The sequence below is a fragment of the Dioscorea cayenensis genome, chromosome 1 (assembly GCF_009730915.1).
Source record: "Dioscorea cayenensis subsp. rotundata cultivar TDr96_F1 chromosome 1, TDr96_F1_v2_PseudoChromosome.rev07_lg8_w22 25.fasta, whole genome shotgun sequence".
NCBI classification, from domain to species: domain Eukaryota; kingdom Viridiplantae; phylum Streptophyta; class Magnoliopsida; order Dioscoreales; family Dioscoreaceae; genus Dioscorea; species Dioscorea cayenensis.
In genome coordinates this window covers 26,268,183-26,295,401 of record NC_052471.1, presented here as the reverse complement: position 1 = coordinate 26,295,401, position 27,219 = coordinate 26,268,183, and positions in this window count along the sequence as shown.

Here is a 27,219-nt window from a genome sequence, read left to right as displayed (position 1 = left end):
ACTGCCTTTGTGCTCTTCCAACTAGTTAATTGACTTGAATCTCCTTGGAAATTGGCACACATCTTCACATTCATGAACTCCTCTCATGTCTTGGTCTTTGAATTGCACAAGAACTCTCAACATTGTGCCTTAATCTTTGCTTTATTTTAATTCTTCAACACATTCACAACCTACTTACACAAAAGAACACCAAATACACAATATGAGACATAAATTCATAAGTGTCTAAATGTAGGTATTTTCTTATATGTATTTTATACACTTTGCATGTATTTTATTGAGGATTGATGCCCGTTTTGTGTTTAATCATGTACTATTTATTTTGTAGGGTAGAAGAAAGCCATATATAACACGAGGACACCATTTGGGTGAAAAAAGAAGAATGCAGTCCGAAAGTACTGTAGTGAAGTTATTGTAGTAGAGTTAGTGCAACGAAGTCACTATAGCAACCACTGTAGCGCGGGGATTGTTTTGAAGTAGCCTGTCGAGAATTTCATGCGGCCCCCATACGAACCATATGTAGGCCGTATGTAGCCCATATGCACTCCTGTATGAAGCAAAAATTGGGGTTTGTGAGTTCTATACGGCCCCCATACAGTCCCCATACGGCCCGTATGCTTTGGATGGTATAAATACTGATTCATAGGGCAAATTAAGGGTACTTTTCCTTGGTTGTTTGGGCCTCCACCACCACACTTCTTGAGGCCTTCCGGCCATCTTCTAGAGATGATCCTTGTGGGAAATCATCACACATCATCACCAAGAGGGAGAGGAGCAAAGGAGAAGGAGTTTGAATAAAGATCTAAGCCATCATCGACAAACTTGTGAAGCTTCATCCATTCAAGGGGATTATGACCTATAGGGGGTTTTCATTACTTCTTTTATGTTTTTGTCTTCTTTGTATGTTGTATAAGTGTCCCTTATCATGAGGGATTAACTTATTGTTGTGTTTGGATTTGGATGAATCCTAGGGTTCATCTTGTGTAAGAACTTGGAATGTTGTTCTTCATTTAATTTGATGGTTGTGTGAGATTCAATATTTCATGCTTTGATGCTTAGAATTACATTTATGGAGAAATCCGTAATTCTTTTATTAGTTGTATCCGTAGATGTGACCTACTCATGTGTACTAGATGTAGGAGAGATTGAAAGGGGATACTTGTGCCTACACACCAAGAGATCGGGTGTAGGTAGCCCTCCATTGCTAGGTTTAAGCCGAAGGATGGTAGGTTTGCTCCTATTAGAGATTTCCTAGAACTTAATGCGATTATAGGTGTGTTGATCGAGAAGAGATTCTGATTGACATTCGTATGGGATCAGGGGTTAGTTGCCGAGAGATTGGGGCTAGTCTACTCACGAGGTCTCTAGGACTTAACTATCGTCAATGCATCCTTAAACCATCCTAGTTTGGCACTTAATGACAACCCTAGGTGGATTCCTTGTCTGAACACTTCCCTTCTCATGCTTGACACTCCCTTGTTTTTTTCTACATCCGTGTGCTAGTTACCCGGCCATATGATTAGCTTAGGTTAGTGCATTTCCCTTCATTCTCCTTCACTTATATTAATTTGAAGGCTAGATAGATGAAAAGTGAGTAATAATACTTCCTTGGCGCCATGGAATATGACCCTTGTGTCAGTCACAGGGTATTACTAGGTGATCCCTTACACTTGCGGGGAATTAATCAAGTTTTTGGCACCATTGCTTTGGAACATTCAAGTAATATTAGGAAAGCTTGTAGTTTATTGCGCTAGCCATTTATCTTTCCTTTTGTTAATATTTGTCTTTCTATGTTTCTTTTACCCCTTTTGTGCATGTTTATTTATTTTCCTTCTTATTTGTTTTCTTTGTTAGCTTATTGATTTTAGTTTTGTTTGTTGACAAAAGTTCTATGGATTTTCAAGAAAAATTGTTGGCTGCCAAAATGTTTGCACTTGAGAAAAAGTTGGAAGAATTTCTTGCCATGAAAGAATGCCAAAGCAATCCATACTATAATATATACAATCCATATTGGGGAGGGCATCAAAATTCTTGGACACATCATCATACTGAACAATGGGAATACCCTCACCAAGGATTGCTACAAGAATCCCTCCTTTCAACAACAGGGGCATTATCATCCTCCAGTCATTAATCAATGGGGATTCAATACACAAGAGGGGTTTTCAAGATTAATGATGAATGCGAATGTTGAACTTAAAGTTATGAATTCCACAATTTTCATTGCCCAACCTATTGAAGACCTATCTAAGAATGACATTAGAAAGGAAGAGAACAATGGTAAAATTGAGGTGGAAGTTGATATTGAGGTGTTGGAGGTTGAAGAAGCAATTGATGTAGCATAAATACCTTTCGAGCTAATAGTTGATGTTCCACCTCAAGATGAAATTGAAGAAGATAATGGGGAGGATGAGATCATGGCCATGGAAAAATTTGATGAAGTTGAAGAAACATCATCAACCACATATGATGACACTACTTGCCTCAATATTGACCATTCCATCAAGCAATCAATAATTTTCAAATGCAGAGACAAATCTCCAGGAATTGTATGTGAAGATGTATGGAGGAAAACCAAAGTCATCCTTGAACCCAATGATGCCGGGCTTGGACAATTCCCAAACGAAAAGTTTTCCTTGGCGGCCCAAGCAAATGTTATGGGCACTTGAAGTTCATCACACCATGGTTGAGAGAAAAATTGTGGATAGGATATTAAAGCCACCAATTGATCAACCTATGCAAAGCTTGACAAGTTCTCAACCAAACTTGTTCCCTTGAAAGCCCAAACAACTCTTTTGTATAATTCAAGGCAACTTTTCAAGAGTCGAGGAAGAAAATGTGGGTAGGAGGTTAAGGCTGTCCAATTACCCACCCATGCCGAACTTAAATAATTCTCGTCCGAAACTTTTTCCATGGAGGGCCAAGCAACTTTGTAATGGGATGCTATAAGGAAATTCAGCCGGGACTAAGTAGAAGAGGGGAGGATGCTCAAACCAACCATGGATCCACCCAAATTTAAGTTGCACAATGCCTGGTCGAAGATTTTCCTTGGAGGCCAAAAGGTAGCATGTTCAAGTTCTCTACAAGCTCATCGTCCCAGATGGTAATTCTTTTCTTTCATGGAAGTAGCTATGCTACATGTTGCCGGGATGAACCATCTTCAAGCCTCCTTAAGGTAAGAAAGAGGTACGTCGAGCTAATGACGTTAAACAAGCGCTTCTTGGGAGATTGTGTTTTTAGTTAATGACGTTATTTCTTCATTTTCTTCTTTTTGTATTTTTAGTTAAGTGTAGATTGTGTTCGTGTTAAGAGTATTTGTGTTTCCTTTATGTTCTTTTTGTGTGAATAAGTTCATGCTCACATACTTTGCACCTTGCACTCATCGATTTTATTGTAGTTTAATCATGCAACTTCTTGAGAAACTGATGTTTTGGTGTCATTTCATGCGCTAGATTGTAGTTTTATTCATTTCATTCGTTTTTGGGGAAGTTTTGAAACCTTCCATATCATTGTTTTATCATTTGGAGCAGAATTTCGGGGTTTAAAAAACATTTCTAAGTCATACGGCCATCCCATGCCCGCATGGAGGCCATCTGAGACACTTGAGACACCAAACAGTGTGGCCACTATGCGGCCTGCATGGGGGCCGTCTACTCCCCAGCCTAGAAAACCCGAGAGGGGTGATTCGGGCCATGCGGCCATCATACGGCCCTCATGGGGGCCGCATGTCATGTCCTTGGCCTATATCTCTCTCTCTTTCATTCTCTTCTTTTCTCTTTTTTTTCACCGACTTTCTCTCTTCTTTCTCAACAATTTCTTGGACAAATCCTCTCATTTTTTTCTCCTAAATCTTCTCCTCATCCCTTGGAGACCACAATCTAGTGGTTTTCCTCAAGCTTAACTCGAGTTTTTTCATGTTTTGTCGGTAAGCTCTTTGATGCCCTAGTTTTATCTTCTTTATTTTTCTTGCATTCTTGCAGTTTATTTGTGCATTTTATCAAGGATTTGGCTTGGTTTTTGTGGTGTGATGGTTGTGGACGAAGTCTAACTTCAATTTATGTAGAAATGTTTTGATTTTCATGTTTTTGGGGAGGTTCTTTCTATGTGAACAGTACCCACACGGCCATATGGACACTATACATCATATTTTTCATTATTTCTTCATCTCATACATTACATTTTGAATTATATTGGATTCCTCTATGCATGATTTGGTTTTTCATGTTTCATAGGAATGTTTATGGATGAAGAAATTGGTAAGCAACCATGGAGTGACAATTCCACCACACGAGTGACCACATTTTTTGGACAAGAAGACCATAGAACAAGATGTTATTTTGTGATGAGAAACCTAACTCTAAGGACAAGGACTAGCATGGACACTTTGTTTTATTGTTTTAACTTTTATTGTTTTTTTTTTTCTAGTTTTTGTGCTCTCATTGTGTTTTATTTTAGTTTTTGCATGATTATTCCCCATCTTTTCTTTGCAAATTTTTGTGGAATGATGATGTCCCCTTTATGCCTTGCATGGCATTAAGGGAGCTTGGTGAGCCCTCCATCTATTTGGTGGAAGTTCGACCCGACATGTATAACTCACCGTACATTATGTTCGGGTTATACCTCACAATGTGCACAAGATGAACCGGGGAAGTTCGTTTTCATCCTCCTCTATTATTTTTATTGCTTATTTTACATGCTTTTCATGATTAGTATACAATGGGGGCAATGTACAACACTGAGTGTGGGGATGGGTGTATTTCATTTATTAGGACCATTGTCTACATGCTAATGTTACCTATGATGGCTTTGTTCATTCTTGTAAGATTCTTTTAGATTAGATTAATAATTTATGTGAGTTACTTGTTTTTATGCTTTATTGAATCCTGTTTCACCCTAGTATTCCTTTACTACTGAAGCATGGATGCGTCTATGTAGACTGTAATCGAGTAGTTGGGTGGCTCTTTTGCCTAACCAGCATGTGCACCCTCCAGAAAGATTTTCAAAATGATTTTGGTGTAGCCTACATTAGTCGGACTCGAAAAAAAAAATGAAAATAAAAAAAATGAATGATGTAATGCAAATGCAAACCCTAGTGATTATTTTGATTACCTACCAGAGGTTTTGAGAAGAAAGATGATTCAGTTTCAAGCTATAGAATTAGAAGGATCTTACTTGGCCATGGAAGTAGCACTTGGTAGTTTTAGACTTAGTATTCTTTGTATGTGGAGTGATTAGCATCTAGAGCTATACCGATTGAAGTCCTTAGGATAGACTAGATCAGGGCAAATGAGATAAAAGATTAATTTACACTGTATAGAATATTAGGACTGACACAGTGTATTCTTATTATGCTTATTGACTGTAACTCAACATGTACTTATCATTGTCCCATTGCTTTTGGATTCTTATACCTGCTTGAGGTAATGCATTTAGAAACTTATCAGTCTCTTTGTTTTTCATGAGTTGTTTGCTTGGGGTCAAGAAACACTTGACTGTAGGGATATTTGATAAGTGTCTAAATGTAGGTATTTTCTTATATGTATTTTATACACTTTGCATTTATTTTATTGAAGATTGAAGCCCGTTTTGTGCTTAATCATGTATTATTTACTTTGTAGGGTACAAGAAAGCCATAGATAACACGAGGACACCATTTGGGTGAAAATAAGAAGAATACAGTCCCAAAGTACTGCAGCGAAGTCACTGTAGCAGAGTTATTATTGCGAAGTCACTATAGCACAGGATTGTTTGAAGCAACCTATCGAGAATTTCATGCGGCCCCCTATACGGCCCGTATGTAGGCTGTATGTAGCCTGTATGGTTTGGATGGTATAAATACAGATTGCTAGGGCAAATTAAGGTGACATTTCCTTGGCCATTTGGGCCGCTGCCACCACACTTCCTTGAGGCCTTCCGACCATCTTTCGGTGATGATTTTTGTGGGAAATGAGCAAACATCATCACTAAGAGGGAGATGAACAAAGGAGAAGGAGTTGGAGTGAAGATCTAAGCCATCATCGACAAACTTGTGAAGCTTCATCCATTCAAGGGGATTACGACCTATAGGGGGTTTTCATTACTTCTTTTATGTTTTTGTCTTCTTTGTATGTTGTATAAGTGTCCCTTATCATGAGGGATTAACTTATTGTTGTGTTTCGATTTGGATGAATCCTAGGGTTCATCTTGTGTAAGAACTTGGAATGTTGTTCTTCATTTAATTTGATGGTTGTGTGAGATTCAATATTTCATGTTTTGATGCTTAGAATTACATTTATGGAGAAATCCATAATTCTATTATGAGTTGTATGTGTAGATGTGACCTACTCACATGTATTAGATCTAGGAGAGATTGAAAAGGGATACTTGAGGCTACACACGAGAGATCGGGTGTAGGTAGCCCTTCTATTGCTAGGTTTAAGCTGAAGGATAGTGGGTTTACTCCTATTAGAGAACTCCTAGAACTCAATGCGATCATAGCTGCATTGATCCAGAAGAGATTTCGATTGACATTTGTATGGGATCAGGGGTTAGTCTCCGAGAGATTTAGTCTACAAACGACGTCTCTATGCCTTAACTATCATCAATGCATCCTTAAACCACAATAGTTTGGCACTTAATGACAACCCTAGGTGGATTCCTTGTCCGAACACTCCCTTCTCATGCTTGATACTCCCTTGTTTGTCTAACTCCGTGTGCTAGTTACCCGGCCGTAAGATTAGCTTAGGTTAGTGTATTTGCCTTAATTCTACTTCACTTATATTGATTTGTAGGCAAGATAATAGATGAAAAGTGAGTAATAATACTTCCTTGGCCCCGTGGAATACGACACCTGTGTCACTCACAGGGTATTACTTGGCGATCCCATACACTTGCGGGGAATTAATAATTAACCATGGTAAAAATGATGTCTCGATGCATGTAAAACATATATAAAAGTATTTCTAGTCAAGCACTTATCAAAGCCACTCTTGAGTAGTCAAATTTTGGGCACCACAAATGTACATTTGATGACCTACCAAGGGAAAAGGCAACCTCTAGGGTATATGAAGCTATGGTCCTTGTGTTTAGTGTCATTGTAAATACTGTTGACTGTGGGGAACACAAGTTGGGTTTTGTACGCACACGCACTTGGTTTTGGGAGCGGGAGTATTGTCATTCTTGTACATTCATGTCTTTACTAGCACCCATGTCTCCCCTTTGTTTAAAACTTATCACCTCTTTCCTGAGATCGGAAAGATCACACTCATCGCCTTTGTTATTGAATATCTAATGGTTGCTCGAGGACAAGCAACAACTCAAGTGTGGGAGTATTTGATGTGTGCACTTTGCATACTGACATGACCGAATATGCCTGTAAACTGCAAGTGCACGGGTGTCGAAGTAATAAATCCCAGGTGAGTGGGTATCGTATCCACATGGAATAGTGAATAGAAACACAATGATTGCTATCTAACTATGATGAGAATAAATCTATGGATTGATGAATCAAATTTATATAAAAAGAGATAAAAGAAATAAGAATGAGAGGCACAATAAAATCGAAAAGATAAGGCAATCGATATAAATGGGGTACTCAGATATTGTTCCGCCTAGGGCAATCGTTTCAAGTGTAGAACCAACTATTATGCTTCCTAATTAATGCATTAATGAGTCATGGAAATCCTTCAATACACGGTCCCAAATCTAAGGTCAACCGTGACTAACTCTATACGATGTTCAAGTGGAGAAATCGAACAATCTCAACATCTCGCACTTGTATAGAGTTGCATGGAGTTCTATGGATTCTAACTGATAAACCCTCTTCCTAGATGTAGACCTAATCCTTTGGTCTAGGTGAGAGGTCCCGAGTCACAATTAAGCCCTAGGTGCTAAAATCACTTCAATGCTTCACTCCGTTGCCTTTGCAACTAAGCCTCAGTGGAAGGTCATCCCTTAGCCTGTTCACTCTACCATGGTGAACTCTCAACCCAAGTGTCACTCTAAGGGAGCATTCAATCAATCAAGCATTCAATATTTTAACTCAATTAAAATATCAATTAAGGAAAGCATAATAAAAGATTTAATGAAACAAATACATCCTAGGGTTCACAAATCCAAGTAACCACTAGGGGTTTAGCTCTCCATGGAGCTATTTACAATCAACAATGAAATCAAATGTAAAAACAAGTAATCCATAGAAAAACCCCATCGGTAGTCATGTCGATGGTCGTGTGGAGTGCCCTCGTCTCATCCAAAGGTTCTCTTCTCCGGCCTAGGGTACACCTCGCCGGATCAGTGCCGATGAAAGCTGCCCAAATAACCTTCTTCCAAGTGGAGCATGATTTCAAAGCCATAGAACCACTCCAAAACCCTTACCAATACCTCTCAAAACCCTAGCCGCCGCCTTCTTGAAAGTGGGCGAAAAAATGGAGAAAAGAATGCTAAAATCAGGCTAAAACGACTTTAAATAGGTTGTAATCCGGGTATCCACACAGGCCTGTGGATGGTCTACTCACCCCTGTGGAATTTCCAGACGCCCGTGTGAATTCTCTGGATACAGTGATTTACTGCATTAACCTACTACAATACGCCATCAAAAACACTCTCGAATCCACTTTTCATTGAGGCAACATGAACGGTCACACTTTTATGCCTAGATCGCGTCGCTTCTTCAATAAACGGGTTCATTGGTGAAGACTTGCTATCATTGCACAAGTTGGGATACACAAATGTGACTGCCTTCATGCCCCTCCAACTCATTGTAATGACTTGAATACATGGAGGTTGGAAGACATTCACTTATCTTAGAGCCCCACTTGTGTCTTCGCGTTTGTTGCCTCCAAGATTCCACCAAATAGTGCGTTCACGATCTACTTTTGGCTTCTTTTCTTAATATTTAGCTTCACAACCCTACATGCGCAAAAGAACACAAATATACATGTATTAGCGCTTAAACCTGATAAAAGTTATGCTTATCATATGGAAAGAATAATTCGCATTCTTAACACATAAGCACTTATCACGTACATGTTTTCATACCCTAATTTAATTATTTTACTTCTTCTCAAGTGTAATTTTATACATGAGCAGTAATATTGAGGGTATTTTTGTCAAATGTGCATAAATCAGGGGCTCAGTACATTTTGGGGCAAATTCGCAATGAAAATACCATATAAAAATTCAAATGTTCAAGCCTGACATGGGCGGGACATGCTCGTGTCATACCCCCTGAAGTTCTCAGCCAATTATTGACTTAGTGAGATTTCGGTGATGAAGGATATTTGCAAGATCGACATGGTCGGGACACGGTTGTGTCAATGCCCCCGAAAAACCCAGGCCATTGGCAAATTCAGTGAAAAATTATTGACATGAGTGGGTGCCCATGACACGATCGTGTCCTAGCATTGCACGGTCACAACATGATCGTGTCCTTGCCAATGAACTTTTCAGGCTAAGACACTCCTTGTCACCTTTGTCACCCCCAGCATGACATGGTCTAACACACGATCATGTACAGACCGTGTCGATTCAAAATGTGCCTTTTTTACTCTAGGTTTAGGGTTTCCTTTTCATCTTTGTTCGGGGATTTTCTTCTGCACCGGGAGGACTTTGATGAGGACGAAGATCGAGCTTATCCACACCTTCTAGGGCATAACGGAACTAGTGGGTGCCACAAGAGAAGTGGTGTTAGCACAAGGAGCTCAACATCGGATTCATATCTTAGAGTGAAGGGAGTCATGTCTTCTTTATCTAGATTTAGTCTTTTCTCCTCCATGTCGTAGCCACCCATGAGGGGCTAACGGGCCACGGTGCCCCGGGTGGGAACTTCGTACTTTGAATGCTAAAAACACTTTTACTCTTTTAATCTACGGAGTTCTTTTGGTTTTTGTGTTAATCTTGTGTTGGTATAACTTGATGTGTTTTATTTGCATAGTTACTTGGGTATGACTTGATGTGTGGATTGGCGTAGTTGTGATTACCTTGCGTGATTGCAAAACTTGATGTGCAAGAGGCCATAGTTACCTTAGCAAAACATGGTGTATATGAGAAGCATAGTTGCCACATTGCTACTGAGCACACACTAGAACCCTAGAATGTACCTGGTAGAACTTGAAAGTGAGTGAACATTCCCGAGTGCAAGGGGAACATCTCGAGGCATTGTTCTCTTCTGTTGACACTTGATCCAATCGCCTTTATCTCTATCCTTTCTCTTCTGTATCTTCCCTTTAATTATTCTCTCATTTTGCTCAACTTCATCATCTATTTAATTGTCACTAGAGATCGGTGTTAAGTTAGTATTTTTACTCCAGTCCCTGAGGTTCGACAACCCTACCTTCACGGGGTACTACTATATTACTTGTGTGTGACATGTATACTTACTGAGAACACATCAAAGTTCAAACTTCTAAATTTGTGATCAAGAAGTTTTTATCACCACTGAGCAAGGCAGCATTGGAAGTGAAATGATGATAAATTCTCATCACTATCCAATAAAATTTATCATAAGACTTTGATGATGAATTGCAAATAGTTTGCAGGTGCAGCTTGCCTTATTCAGCATTTTAATGAATATAATGAACACTATTAGAAGTAAGATTTATATATGATATCAAATCAGCAATAAATTGGACTTTATGGTGTAGTAAGAAACAAAAACTATACTAGCTAATGCACAGTTCATAAGTAATGAGTTAATGAAAAGAAATGTAGCAGTGTGAATAATGACTTTACTAAACAATAAACTTTCATCATGAACTTTTAAGCAAAAATGATTCGGTCAAAGCAAAGGACAGTGGCAAGTTTTGCACCTAGGAGATAAATAGGAAGGAGCGTGAACTATTACAAAGCTACTAAATACTAGAAGAAAGAAAATCTAATGAAATAATCAGATTTACACTACCAATCAGCAATTTCAAATAACAAAAATTGACTAGTTTCTCTGACTTTAAAAAGAGGATGGAGATCGGCTCACAAGCTCATATAATGCTTCAAATATTAGCTCAATTTCAAACTTTTTGATACCGATTGTAGTGTCAACATTAACCAACTGTTGTGGTTGGGAATTACTTCATCAAACTCTGTGCATTGAACATTTATATTGAAGTATGAACAAACTAGTGCATGTGCCTAAGAAAAACTCAGACCTATGTAAAGACAGAGTTAAGAAGGGGGGGGGGTGCTTAAATAGTTATTTGTTATGAATAACTAGTGCATGTAATATGGCCTATAGAATATAAAAATTATATAATAATTCTATAACTTTCAAAAAGGGAAAAAAAAAACATTAATTAACATATAACAAGTATTGACTATTCAAATGGTATTCAAATGGTTGAAGACTCCAAAAGGATTTTTTGCTATAAAATTTAACTAAAATCTAAACAACTCAACTATTTAAACTTTTGAATTCTATTGGCATCAAATCATCATGGCATTACCAAACTTTTGCTGGCCGATAAATTTTTTTTTATTTGTTTAAATACAAGAAATTATTTTATCATGTAAGTTTTATATTTATTTTTTAATTTGTATTTGTAGAGCATGTTCTTTTTTTTATACATATTGTTATAAAATCTTTTTATCTTGTATTCATAAATTACGATTAATGTCTAACAAATCAACTACTGATGCATATTTTAAAAGAAAAACTACCCAAAATGAAGCATCATCTGCCCCTAATGTTGAAACTCCTTCTTCTGTAGCTAATCTTGAAACCACAACTTCTATCACTAATGTCAAAACTCAAAGTTCTGAAGTTCATCCTAGAAAGATTTTTAGAACTACCTCTAGAGATATTGATATTACTTCACTAAAAAGAGATCTAGAATTATGCCCTCCTATTGGAAAATATCTTGTTAATCAGCAAGATGAGATTTGTCGGGCCAATCTTAACCCATAAGCTTTTTAGTGTCACTTTAAAAATTGCCCCTGCTTATTACAAAGAAGCATGCTCGACCTTTTTGTTCTTCTTGGTTTGATACGTTTGGACAATGGTTAGATTATTCTCGAACTAAGGATGCTACTTTTTGCTTTCATTGTTATCTTTTTAGCAAACAAATGTGATCTTCTGAACAAGTTTGTTATGGGAGGTTTTTGAAATTGGAAAAAGGTTAATTGTGGACAGAATTGTGCTTTCTTGCGTTATATAGGGAAGGATCATAATTCATCACTTAAAGTTGCTATTAGATTATGTGATGATTTGATGAATCAATTTCATTATATTGAAAAGCTTTTTAAAAAACATACCATTGAACAAATTATCATTATTGGTTGAGATTAAAATATCAATTGATGTTATATGATGTCTTACATTTATGGGATATGCTTTTGGAGGTGATGATGAAACTATGGATTCAATTAACCGTGACAATTTATTGAGATGATAAAATTTTTAGCAATTTATTAAGAAATTACAGTAGTTGTGATAGAGAAGTTCCTCAAAATGCCTCACATATCTCACCACAAAAAGAAATTCTTAATATTTTTTTTCTCTAAAAGTAAAACATACAATGCATGAAGAAATTGGGGATGCAAAATTGTCTCATTATAGATGAAGCCTATGATGAATAAAGAAAAGAACAAATGGCTATTGTTTTGAGATTTGTGGATAAAAATGGTCTCATACGTGAACAATTTTTTGGTGTTGTTCATGTACAAGATACTACTGCTCAGACTTTAAAAGATGCAAAATTCAATGTGCTTTCTCATCATGATTTAAATATTCAAAATATTTGAGGACAACGATGTGAAGGGGCTAGTAATATGAGAGGTGAATGGAATTGTTTGCAAGCTTTGATTTGTAATTAATATGCTTATTATGTCCATTGCTTTGGGCATAATCTCCAACTTGCTCTTATTGCATTATCTTGTGAGATAAAGCCTGTTGATCAATTTTTTTGAGAAGTTGGGTTTCATTATCATTGTTGTGACTTATTCTGGTAAGCAAAATGATGAATTAAAGGATGCTCAAGTTGGTCAAATTTCAAAGATGCATGCCATTAATAAGTTAGAGTCTAGAAGCAACCTTAACCAAACTTACACATTGTAGCGAGCTAGAAATACTTGTTAGAGTGTACACTTTAAGTCCATCTCCAATTTGGTCAAACTGCTTATTGTAACTAGTCATGTAATTGATAATACTCTTATAGAAGGCAAAACTTCTTCTAAACGTGGTGATGCAGATTATGCATATACATCAATGAAGTATTTCAATTTTGTTTTTACTTTGCATCTTATGAAGAAACTTATAAGAATCACTGAAATACTTTATCAAGTTTTGCACTGTGAGTCTAAAGATAATCTTGAATGCCTTACACCTTATCTCAACTACAAAAGAATTTATTCAAAACCTAAGAGAAACTAGATGGAAAGCCATTCCATTAAATGTAAAATCACTTTGTGCTAAGCATGATTGCTGACATTCTAGATATAGATACTACTTTTGTTACACAGGAAGGTCGAGCATGAAATCAACCATGTGATTTTTCAATAAGATAGTATTTCCGAGTGGAATTGTTTTACGCTACAATTGATTACCAATTATTAATTACAAAAACTGAATAGTTGGTTTAATGAACATACTCTAGAATTGGTTTTTCTTCATTCAAGCTCTTATCCTCTAATGAGCTAGAGATAACTTTATTAAGAATTGAGTTGCAACATTTTGAAGTTGATCATCTTAAAATTACAAAATTAAAAGATTTATCTACTCTTTTGAAGCATGTCAGGCATCGGCAAGGATTAGAAATCAAGCATTTATCCTCTAACTATTAGATTGATTATACTTATTCTCACTCTGTTTGTTTCCATAACAACTACAGAGCGATTAATTTCAGCCATGAAGATTGCCAAGACTAGACTTTGGAACAAGATGGAAGACCAATTTTTAAATGATCGCTTGATTGCTTACATTGAAAAAAAATTGTCATTAGATTTAGTTTTGGATCTATCTTAGATGATTTCAATAGCATGAAAGAGCATAGAGCGCAACTTCAATGAATTAAATAAGCTTTTGTGAAATGCGAATATTGAAATCTTTTTTATTTAGCCCCCTAAAAAATTTTTTTTTGCTATGTCCCTTGGATTGACATTAATAGAACAAACCTAACAATTGGGTATTGAGAGATTCTGAGTTCATATAGTTCACGGAAAAATGCTGGTCTACTTTCAAGTTAAATTAAAGCATCTCTCCACTAGAATATAACTAAAGATGGGTTTTGATAAGTGCTTGTGCGATAAAAATACAAAGTGTTTTTTCCTTGTGTTGAGCATTACTTTTCTCAGGTTTTAACGCTAATATGTGTGTATTTATGTTACTTTCATGTAGGTAGGGTTGTGAGGCCGAATATGAGAGAAAGAAGCCAATGTGGGTCGTAATGCACCAATTTGGAGAAAATCTTGCTAAGGTTCAAACGCGAAGACATAGGTCGGGTTTGAGATGCGGGAATGTGTGCCAACCTCCTCGTATTAGAGTTAGCACAACTATTTGGAGGGGCACAAAGGTAGTCACATCCAAGCATTCCGACTTGTGCATATAGAACAAGATCTCCACCAACATGTCCGTTATTGAAGAAGCAAAGCAATCCACGATGTAAACGTGTGCCCGTTTGCGTTATCTCGATAAAAGCATGGATTCGGAGTATTTTGGGCCGGTACTGTAGTAGGGTACTCTAGAAAAACTGTAGCAAGAATACTGTACCAACATTATTCACAACAGGCTGAGAAAATAGGAAAATAGATAATCCACACGGGCGTGGAAATTCCACACGCCCGTGTGAGAAATTCCACACGCCCGTGTGAAAATTCCACAAGGGCGCTCACACGAGCATGTGGAATCCTGATTCCAGCCCTCTAAAAGCCGATTTCAGCCCCGATTTCATCATTCTTTTCTCCATCTTTTTCCCAACTTGAGGGATGGCGGCGGCTAGGGTTTTGAGAGGTATTTGCTAGGGCTTTGGAGAGCTTCTACAACTCTGACATCGTGCGCCGTTTAGAAGAAGGTTAGTGGGAGAGCTTTTCGTCGCCACGATCTGGCGAGGTGTATCCTAGGCCAGACAAAGGTACCCTTGCGACGAGTAGAGGACTCTCCACAAGACCATCGCCATGACTAAGGAGGAGGTTTTCTATGGATGCCTTGTTTTTACATTCGATTTATTGATTGTATCTAGCTCCATGGAGAGCTACACCCTTAGTGGGTACTTGGATATTTGTGAACCCTACGATGTATTCATTTCATTGAAGCACTTTATTATGCTTTCAATTAATTGATGTGTATTGTGAGTTTCAATCTTGGAGACTTGATTGTATGAATGCTCCCCTAGAGTGACACTAGGGTTGAGAGTTCTTCTTGGTAACTCTTGTGAGTGACTGACACACCATGAGAGTTAGACAAAGCTAGATTGGAGAGGGTTGAGAGGGTGAGTCGAGAGGTAGCGGAGCATCCCCCTTTCCCTCCCGGTGTGATCTATCCCTACCTCTACATTCCAAGAGTTCTTTACGGCCATAGTAGAGTGAATGGGCTAAGGATGACCTTGTGGGGCTTAGTTGCGAATGCAACGGAGTGAAGCGTTGAAATGATTTTAGCATCTAGGGCTTAATTGTGGCTAGAGATCTTTCACCTCGACCAAAGGGTTAGGTCTATACATAAGGATATGGTTTATCACTTGTAATCCCTAGAGCTCATTGCAATTCTATGCGAGTGCGAGGTTGAGAGGTTATTTCAATCTTTTCTCCGGGACATGTATAGAGTTAGGCATGGTTGACCTTAGATTTGGGATCATGTAATTAAGGATTTCCATGACTCATTGTTGCATCAATTAGGAAGTCTAATAGAGGGTTCTTGCACTTGAAACGATTGTCCTAGGCGGATCAATATCCGGCTACCCCATCTCTATCGATTGCCTTACCTTCTCCTTTACTTGTGCCTTCTATCTTGTTGTTTGTATTTTTCGTTATTTCATATTTTATCACATGTATCACTATTCACCTTCCACATTAGTTAAGAAACAACTCAAGTGTCTTTATTCCCTATTCTCTATGAATACGATACCCACTCATCTGGGATTATTACTTTGACACCCGTGCACTTGCGGTTTACATGCATATACGGACGTGTCAGGTTTTCATTCAAAATCTTAGTTTCTAAGTATAATCTTGAGGAAAAAAGCCACAATAATAGTTTTATAAAAGATGGAACTAGTTTTATACAACCTGCAACTTCTTACAAAGCCAGAAAGAAAAATAAGCATAATACAAATGGAATCATGTATCCACTCACAACTGATCATTTAGGTAGCATATGAACCAATGGACATTTTAAGCAAGGTATAATAGCAACACCAAAACACACAGGAAAAAAATATGGTAGGAAAAGAAACATAATGTACTAATTGAAAATTTAACAAAGTTCACATTTCTTTCTGCACTAAACCATCTATCGCATCAAGAGAAGCACTCAACAGGCTTCTTCAAAGTCAAAACATGGATAGAAGCCTCTTAAATATAACTTTCCATATATGACCATGGAAGGGGCTCACCAAATTGAGTGGAAATTAATATCAATAGAAATGTAGTCAAACAAAAGATAAACTACAAAGTAGGCATAATCATTAACTAAATAAATTGTTAATACATCATTTCAGTGTTTAAAGTGTAAGTGCACCACGTTCCTAAACTATACCTAGAAGCACACTTTGGTCTCAGAATAATTATGTGCTATTTCAACCTCCATTTAACTTTGCTCCTGATATGGAGCCAATTACACTAGCCATGTCAATGATGTGGTTATAAAAAAGGATCACTTTTGCACTAAAGAGAATAGTTGACCCGGACCAAAATGCACCTTCTTCGAATTCATAGACCAAGCTACATTTTTAAATATAGCTTAAGGACCACTGATGCAGTTTCATCAATTGTTAAAACATAAAGGCTCATGATATATGTTGATTATCAAAACATAGATTTTAAATGAGACAAAAGCTAAATAAATGATAAATTTGCTTTAAACTAAAATGATTGTGCTATATCTTTACTTGACCAACAAAATTTGAGTCTTAGACTTTATCCTACTTGATGTGGTCTTCACAAAATAAGAGGTCTACCCTTTTTTCTTTTTGGTTTTTTAGACAAACTGCAAAAAGTTTTAGAGAGATAGAGGCTTCTAATTTTGTTAATAACCATAAGCTTGAGGATATCAGACATAAAGATTTGCAAATTGACATTTACAAATAGATCTAGATTATACATCTGGAGGTTTTAAAATATAATAAGATATGATTAAAAATATGATATAATTGGCAGCCAGGAAAAAATCAGTGCTTTGAACATATTGTTAATTGAATAAGCTGTGCCACTATGGACTTATCAAACTTTCATACTCATTACCTTTGTGAGAGAAGCCAAAGGTTTGTAGGTATGTAGGTTCAACATAGCTTATAAACAAACATTAAGGTTATCTGTGGAGTTTGATGGACCTAAACAACCCAAAGAATTTTATCTAATAACTCATCAAAAGTGAATCGCGAGTTGTGCTTCAGAGCAAATTACATTATAAAAAAGACACTATTTTCCATATATTACAGTTATTAAAGGATTTGTTTAATATTTTCTCTCATAAGATTGGCACGCTACAAGGATTACAAAAACGCATTCAAGTTCATTGACATGCCTCATACATAAACAATAATTTAATGTATGTGAGTTAAACTCCAAACATAGTCAACTACATCTGAATTTCAACCCTGCCTTCAACAAAGACATTCACTTTTAAATTAACATTGAAAATAGGATCCACTAAAAATTATTTTTTTATGAATGCTCATGAGTCTTGATCTTGAGTTAGGCAGCAAATTTCAAGAACGAGGTGAAATCAAAACTAAAGCTCACAAAATGAACCTTGAAACAACAATTAACATTTAATTCCATATACTGATACCTAAATGACCTGATCTCTAATTAAATATGTAAGACTAAGCAAAATTTGACCTAGCAACTCAAAAACACAAGCATGTTTCCTTCAACTCTACATTTTCCAACGGGTCAAAAGAGAAGCCACCCGGAAAATGTTGCACTACTCTCAAGGAATTATACCAAATGCATCTACATCACATAGATTAAAATTCAAGAATGAAGTAGAATTAATGATCAATCTAATGCACAGCAACAACATAATCAAAATGGCACATATGTATAGAGAGCGAATCAGCAGAATATCATAAATAAACAAGGATGAATTTGCAGCAAATGGGGTTTGGGGATTTATCTACCAAAGGGGGAATAAGGAAGGCGTGCGTCTAAAATGTGTTGCTTCTTGGGAGAAATCACGGTTGAGAAGAAGTATTCCTATGTTTATAGACCAAAGATGGAGTGCAATTGAAGATATGGAGAGATGGTTTGAGCTTTTGATCCTCGTAGCTCGAGTGCAGAAGAAAAACACGGGTAGGAGGACTAAGGGCCAAAGATAATGATGTGTCAAAGGGCGCAACCCTGGGCACAAGGGCTATACCTCTCCCCTATTCGAAAGTTGCACATTTGGATATTTAAAGATGATTGGTAATTCTTTTGGGGATTTTTTTTGGGGGTAATTTTAAGGAAAAAAAAATTTTAGTAGAAGGTTGGGTTGGATTTTATTATGCTGATAACTTAAATAATCCCTCCCTTTAAAGTAAGTATAATTCCCTAAATAGTCTCTCTACTTTTCTAAATTTACCATTTTAATCTCTATACTTTAAATTATAACCTTTCAGTATATAACTATTTTAATTTAGCCATGTCAGTCTTTATAAACACTAAACCTTCAAGAAGGGAAACAGACATGGTTCACTTAAAAGTAGTAGAAGATTAAAGGTTACAATTTGAAGTAATGGACTCAAAAGATAAGTTTAAACAAGGCTGGAGCCCATATCATAACAAGAAAATGTTAAAATTATCGAGTGTCACAATGATAGTAAGGAATTCCATTTGCCCGCCTTTCACAACATAAGATTCGAGAAACTCATGTTTCATGAAGAAGCCATTTTTTTTATCATGAGAGATCAATTCAAAAGTGTTCATCTATGACAGATTTGTAAACTATATGCATCCAATAATATATATACATATAGGTATATGTATATATTTAAACATATAATCAATTATGTGGAACACACTTATTGATAGGGTGATAACACAAGTAAAACCATTACAAATAACAATTAGAAACATACAAAAGTAATACGGCAATTGAAATAATTTCTGAACTAATGGAGCCTTGCAATACAACATAATAACATCCACAAACTTAGAAAGTTAAGGGTCACAATGAGGCTACTTCTCCTAATATTTTTTTAAAAATATAGATCTTGAGGTTTGATTTTCAACACCACCTAAATTATTACAATTAGAGGAAAAGCGAGAAACTTAAAAGCTGATTGTGTGTAGCTGGGCTATAAAACTCAACTGCAACCATATGAAGTCAACAGACGATAGAAATGTTATTCATTTTCTTAATTATTCTCTTTGAATCTCGAATAATATCATGATATAAAAAATATAGATCTTCAGGTCTGTTTTCCAAAAATTTTATGCAGCCACACTATGGAAGTTTGACTTTTTCCCTACTTCTCTACTTCTCTTGTGTTTTGTTTCTTTAGTGTAACTTGTGTGTTTAAGTTCCTTTAGAGTGTCATCTTGTGTTAGGACCTTAGTTGTGGTCTTTGAGAAGGTTAAAAAGGGTAAAAGCAAGGTCCAAGCCTTGCGGACACTTGGGTGCCCACAAGGGGCTGATTGTGGGGCTTTACGGCCTTTCTTGCGGGCAAGGGAGCCTGTGAAGCCATCCAAAGATGCTTGAAAGCCTCCCTTCCGGGAAAGGGAGCCTATAAAGCCTTCAAGAGAGGCCTCATGGCCTCCCTTGTAGGCGTAAGGCAACCCGTGAACAACACACGGGTTGGGGCCTATTTAAAGCCCTTCTTAGATTTTCTAGGGTCTTCTTGAGCCCCTTTTTCCCCTCCATCTTCCTCCTCCTCTTGAGCTTTTCATTTCTCCTCTTTAAATTCATCATCTTTAGTCTCCAAACAAAGATAGAAGTGGAGATCTTTCTTCTCCTCTCTCGATGAAGAGCTTCCTTAGAGTTTGGTGAAGCTTAAAGGTGAGTTTCTTCTTCTTATTCCTCTTCTCCTGCTCTTTTTACCAAATTCCTTTGTGTTTATGGTGGAAAAACATGGTTTTTTTGTGGAATTAAAGAATATAAGAAGTTGGAAGTTGTAAGACCTTAATTTGGTGAAGGATTGAGAGATCTTTCATCGTCTAGGTTACGATTACTGTAGCACCAAACCAAGTTGGGTTCCTTTTGCTTCTCTTGTTAGTTTTGAAGGTTGTGAGAGTTTCATTCTTGTATGATCTTCTAGATGAGTTGCTTAGAAACCCCTAGAAGCAATCATCTCTCAATTTTGAGCATCTTCCTTCATTCAACTTGGTTAAGTTGTGGATGTTTGTTGCTTATGTTGGTTGTTTGATTGTTTCTAGGAGGTGAGACTTCAAGCAAAGGAAAAGAGTCGGTGGAGAAGTAACACAAGAGGGTTTAGCTCACCAAGTTTGTGAGTGGGATTTACTAAATTATGGACTATCTAAATCATGCATGTTTTCTAATGCTTAAGTTGCCCTGCTTTCGAATGATAATTTATTATTGTTAAAACTCTTGAAATTGTTTAAATGGACTTTAGAAACTATGATGATTTATGATTTAATTTATTTCATAATTATTTGCAAATTATATGTTATTTGTTATTGGAAACCCTATGTTTTGAATCATATGTTTCGAAGTGTGTATTTTCAAGAAAATTTGATGTCCTTGTTATGATAACTAAATGAGTTGTGTAAACTAAGTTGAATTTCATTGTGATGATGTTATACTTGAAGTATACTTTCAAAGGTTTGTCTTCTATGATGTTCTTGATGAGAAAGATTTCTTTGGAGATGTATGATCAATTGACTCACTCTTTTGAAATTAGGGTTGATTTTTAAATGAGATATTTAGAATATTTTCTAGCATGTTATTCGAGTTCAAAAATTTAGTTCTTGAAATCCATCTTCAAGGAATTATTGAAAATGATTACTTCCTAGAAGAAAAGAATTGTTTCATTATTGGCATAAAGTTTATTTGATTTGTTATGTGCAAATTACTCACTCCTGAAATGAGGATGGTTTATGTGAAAAGTTGTGAATTTAAGATGAGAACAATTTTACATTTCCTTTAAATGATGAGTTAACATTGTAAAAGTTTTTTTAAAATGTTTTCTATGATATTTGAAAACAATTTTTGGATCATGCTGAGTTCATTCAAAGATACTTACAAGAACATCGTACTTATGTTTGAAATTTTATTATTGAGTTATAAATATTTCAAAATGTATGTTTTCATGAAACTTGAGACTCTTGTCATGATATTAAATGAGTTTATGTAAACTGTTTATGCAACACACTTTGTGTTATTGTTGATGTTATGCTTGAAAAGTGTACTCGAGGATTATATTTCCAAATGATGCTTATTTGATGAAAAGATGCCCAAATTGAGATGTTTTGAATAATTTACTCATTCTTCAAGTGAAAGCTGTATACGTGAAAGCTTGTGATATTTTGATGAGAATAATGCTATCATGTTGATGTATATACTGAGCCTAGTGCCTGGATTGTTATTTATATGTTTTGATGATGACATTTGGGGATCCCCAATACTTACTGCAGTAAGGGTTAGAGTTTCCATGATCCGACCTAGTTGGGGTGGCGTGGAAGACTTAGATGTGGTATCATCCTTTAAGGGGTGCATAGAGAGCCTGAAAGATGTGTAGGGTTGGGTACCCGGAGTCACCGCTCGGTTTCCCCAATGGCCAACACTAAGAGATGTGCATCTTGTTGGCTCCTTATCTAACCAAGGCCACGGTTAGTGATGGAGGATTTTCAAGGCTATTTGTGATACTATCTACTTTTGATTTATTTGTTTACTTATTTATTTTCTAACATTTTGAATTGTTGAGTTATTGAAAGAAAATGTATGTTTTTGGGATTTTAGACTTGGTTTGGTCCTTGATGAATTCAAAAGGTAGTTATTGTTCTTTTCATTGAGGAAAGCTTAAATTATTGTTATTTATAGATTTTTTTTTTTGACATTGTATTTCTATTTAATCATGTATGATTATAAGGTTGTGGAGGCTAGTCCAATTATTATCAGGGAAACCATATCCAGAGTTTGGAATGTATTTATGATTATGTATTTCAGGATGTAGTCTTGTATTTATAGATGTGGTTGTATATGTTTACTTGACTTAATAATGTCATGATTTCATTTGTATATAAAATTGTTTAATCAGTATGTTCTTGTGTTCCTTCTAGTGATTTATAGTGTTTTTGAATAGGTATTAAGTTAGCCTTACAATGATCAAGGGTTGAGGTAGTGTTTGACCACCCTTTGGTTATCATGGTGATATGTCGCATGTGGGACACACTTGTTAGGGTGTGACATGCACTATAAAACTCAATTGTTGCCATATGAAGTGAGTACGCGATTGAAATATTGGTCATTTTCTAGACTACTCAATTTATATTTTGAATAATAACATTATTAAAACATATGATCCTTAGGTTTGTTTTCCAATGGCACATAAATTATTGAAATTAGAGCAGTAACAAGAAAATTATGGCTGATTCTATGTAGCTATGCCATAAAACACAATTGCAACCATATAAAATGGGCACATGATAGAAATGTTGGTCATTTTCTTGACTATTCACTTTGAATCTTAAATAATAACATGAATCATTGCAAGTGCAGAATGAATGAGAAAGTTATGGCTGATTTCTGTGTAGCTATGTATTAAACTCACATGCAGCTATATCAACTGAACACACAACGATAGAAATGTTGGTTATTTTCTTGACTTTAACTTTCTATTTTGAACAATAGCTGCATTTAAAAGTATAGATCTTGATGTTTGTTTTCCAATGCCACCTAAATTTGTCCAATTGGAGAAGGAACGTGAAAGTCATAGGGGATTCTATCTAGCTGCGCTATAAAACTTAGCTATGGACATATGAAGTGAACCCATGATAGATATATTTGTCATTTTCTTGACTATTTGCTTTATATTTCAAACAGTAATACTTTTTAAAAATATAGATATTGATATTTGTTTTTAAACACCACTTGAATCAAGTCAATGGAAGCAGAAATGAGAAAGTTATAGATCTTGAGATCTATTATCCAATGCCATCTGAATTATTACAATTGGAGCAGCAACGAAAAAATTATGGCTAATTCTATGTAGCTGGGCCATAAAACTATGCTACCGTAATATGAAGTGAACACGTAAAAGAAAAAATTACTCATTTTCTCAACTATTCATCATCAATCTTGAGCGATGGCATCATTATAAATGTAGATCTTCAAGTCTATTTTCTAATGCTGCAAGACATATTACAATAGTAGAAAGAATGAGAAAGTTTGGCCATAAAACCCAACTATAGCATACGAAGTGAAAACACAATAGAAATGCTGCTCATTTTCCTAACTATTCACTTTATATCTCAAATAATAATATTAAAATTTAGGCCTTGAGGTATATTTTCAAATACCACTTGAATAATTGCAATTTGAGTAGGAACGACAAACTTATGGCTAGTTCTGTGTAGTTGCGCCATAAAACTCAACGACAACCATATGAAGTGAACACACAATATAAATATTGGTTATTTTCTCAACTATTAACTTTATATTTTAAATAATAACATGATTTAAAAATATAGATCTTGAGGTCTATTTTTGAACCCCACCTAAATCATTACATTTGGAGAAGAAATGAGAAGATTATTGCTAATTTTGTGTAGTTGTGCTATAAAACTCAGCTACAACCATGTGAAGTGAATACGTTACAGAAATGTTGCTGATTTTCTCAACTATTTCATTTGAATCTTAAATAATAACATTTTATTTAAATATAGATCTTGAGATCTATTTTCCAATGCCACCTTAATTAATGCAATTGGAGCAGGAACAAAAAAGTTATATGGCTGATTTTGCATAGATGTGCCATGAAACTTAGTTACAGCAGTATGAAGTGAACATGGCATAAAAATATTGATTATTTTCTTGACTATTCACTTCAAATCACAAATAAGAACATCATTTAAAAATATAGATCCTGAAGAGTATTTCCCAACACTATCTGAATCAATATAATTGGAGCATGAACAAGAATCTTATAGCTGATTATGTGTAACTACGCCATAACTCTTATATGAAGCCATATGAGGTAAACACACAATGAAAATGTTTGTTATTTTCTCAACTATTCACTTTGAATCTCAAGAAATAACATTATTACAAAAATATAGATCTTAAGTTTTGTTTATAACCTAATCTGAATTAATGTATTAGAGTATAAATAATTATGGCTGAACCTGTGTAGTTGAACCATACAACTCAGTTACAACCATATGAAGTGAGAGCAAAGATAGAAATGTTGGTTATTTTCATGACTTTTCACTTTGAATCTCAAATAATAAGATGATTTAATAATATAGATATTGAGGTCTATTTTCCAACACCACTAGAATAATTGGAATTGGAGTAGGAACAAGAAAGTTATGGCTGATTTTGTGTAGCTACATTATAAAACTCAGCTATAGCCATATGAAGAGAACACCCGATAGAAAATGTTCGCCATTTCTTTTCCTATTCACTTTATATCTTGAATAACAATATCATTTAAAATAAAGATATTGTTGTCTTTTTTCCAACGCCACCTGAGTCATTCCAAATGGAGTAGTAACGAGAAATTTATGGGTGATTCTGTGTAGCTGCGCCATAAACGTCAACAGCAGCTGTATGAAGTCAACATGTGATAGAAATTTTGGTCATTTTCTAGAATATTAACTTTATATTTCAAATAATAATATCACTTAACAATATACATCTTGAGCCATTTTTTCAACCCCACTTGAATCATTACAATTCTAGTAGAAATGAGAAATTTATGGCTAATTCTGTGTAGCTACATAATAATACTCAGATACGACCATATAACGTGGGCTCACCATATAAATGTTGGTCAATTTTTAACTATTCACTTTGAATCTTTGTTAATAACATGATTAAAAATATAGATCTTGAGTTCTAGTTTTCTAATGGCACATGAATCAATATAATTGGAGCAACAATGAGAAAGTTATGAGTGATTTTGTTCAACTTTGCCATAAAACTTAACAGCATCCATATGAAGTGAACATGTGATAGAAATGCTGGGCATTTTATTAATTATTCACTTTAAATATCGTAGAATAACATGATTTAAAAAATATAGATCTTAAGGTCTATTTTCTAACACCACCTGAGTCATTGCAATTAGAGCATGAACAATAAAGTTATCATTGATATTGTGTAGCAGCGTAATAAAACTCAGGTGCAACCATTTCAAGTGAACACGTTGATGAGTGCATTTTATATACATGTTTTAAACCAATCATTTTAATTGTTCTCAAGCATATTTTTGTGCAATCGTGGTGTTATTCTGGGTATTTCTGCTGCTTGTGCAGGAATTAGGGACTGGACGCAACTTGGAGTGAAATCGGGAACAAAAACAAGTAAAATACGTTGAAAGTGCTAAGTGTTGAAGATGGACACGGGTGGAGCATGTTCAACTTGGAGCATGTTTAGCAAAAATCCATGTTGAAGGGTACTCTCAAGCTCAACACGGCCCTGACACGATCGTGCCTTTAGTACTGAAAAACCCAGTCTGAAGACAATTTTATTCAAGCAAGAGAGACAAGTGCTGGGTACCTTTGACACGATCATGATCTACCATAACACAGTCGGAACAAGATCGTGTCCCTCCTATTGTATCTTTCAAGCAAGCACTTGACCATTTCACCCAGGATTTCCCCCAACGAACGATCATGCTCTGAATGTGTCGAGCCCAAGATCTACCTTTTTAACTCCAGTTACTAGGGTTTCTCTTTTATCATTTTCAGGGATCTTTTTCTCTACTTGGAGGACATTGATGAGAGCAAAGATCAAGCTTCACCACACTTTCTAAGGCAATTAAGGGTGATTTGGAGGCACTAGGAAAGTGGGGCTAGCATATGGAGCTTAACATTGGAGGTGACTCTTGAAAAGAAGGGAGTTATGTCTTCTTTCTTTAGATCTATTGTTGTTTTCTCCATTTTGTACCCATCCATGAGGGGCTAGGTGGTCACGGGGCCCTAGGATGTGAACTTGACAGTTTGAATGCTATGGAGACTTGCATTTCTTGATTTACCAAGTTCTGTTAGTTCTTGTGTTAAATCTTGTGTTTGCAAAACTTAATGTGTTTAATCTACGTAGTTGTTGAGGGAAAACTTGATGGTGGACTTCCATAGTTGTTATTTTCCAAGGCAATGGCAAAACTCGGTGTGCAAGAACCTATAGTTATCTTTGAAAAACTCGGTATAGTTGAGAATCATAGTTGCAACATTTCTCTTGACTATGCACCAGAACTTTAGAATGTACCAGGTACATCAAGAGAGTGAGTGAGCATTTCTCAGTGCATAGGAATCATCGTGAGGCATTGTTCTCTTATTGTTGACACTCGATCAATATTGTCCATTATCTTCACCTTTTCCTTTCCTTTTATCTTTCATAATTCTATTTCTTATTGTTAATCTAATTCTCAATTTGAATTTAACTAGAGATCAGTGATAAGTCAGTACTTTAAACTAGTCCCTGTGGTTCGACAACCCTATCCCTCATGGGGTACCACTTCACTACTTGTGTGCGAACCGTGCACTTGCGGAGAAGACTCCATGTTTTTGTCACTGTTGCCGGGGACTGGCAACTTTTAGGAAAGCTTAGAATCTAGTGTTCTAGCCTGTTTTCATTGCTTATATGCATGAATAGTTATCCTCATCATACTTGTGTAATATTTTGGTTTTTTTCTTGTATATATTCTTTGAACTCTTCTTCTCCATAATAAATTTCTTGTATATACTCTTACTGATGTAGTTGAACATGATGGAGGAACTTTTAGATGTCTCGAGGAGTTATCCGAGTACACTTGACTATATTGAATGTAATGATTACCCTGTTGAATAACAACATTTGTCTGATTTGATTTCGAATTTCTGTGAGCAAACAACACAATGGATTGAGTTTGTTAGTGCTGAGATAAATAATTACCAAACTGGCCAAGATAAAGAATGTGATGTGACTTAGTATTTGTCCACACTAGTCTATATTGG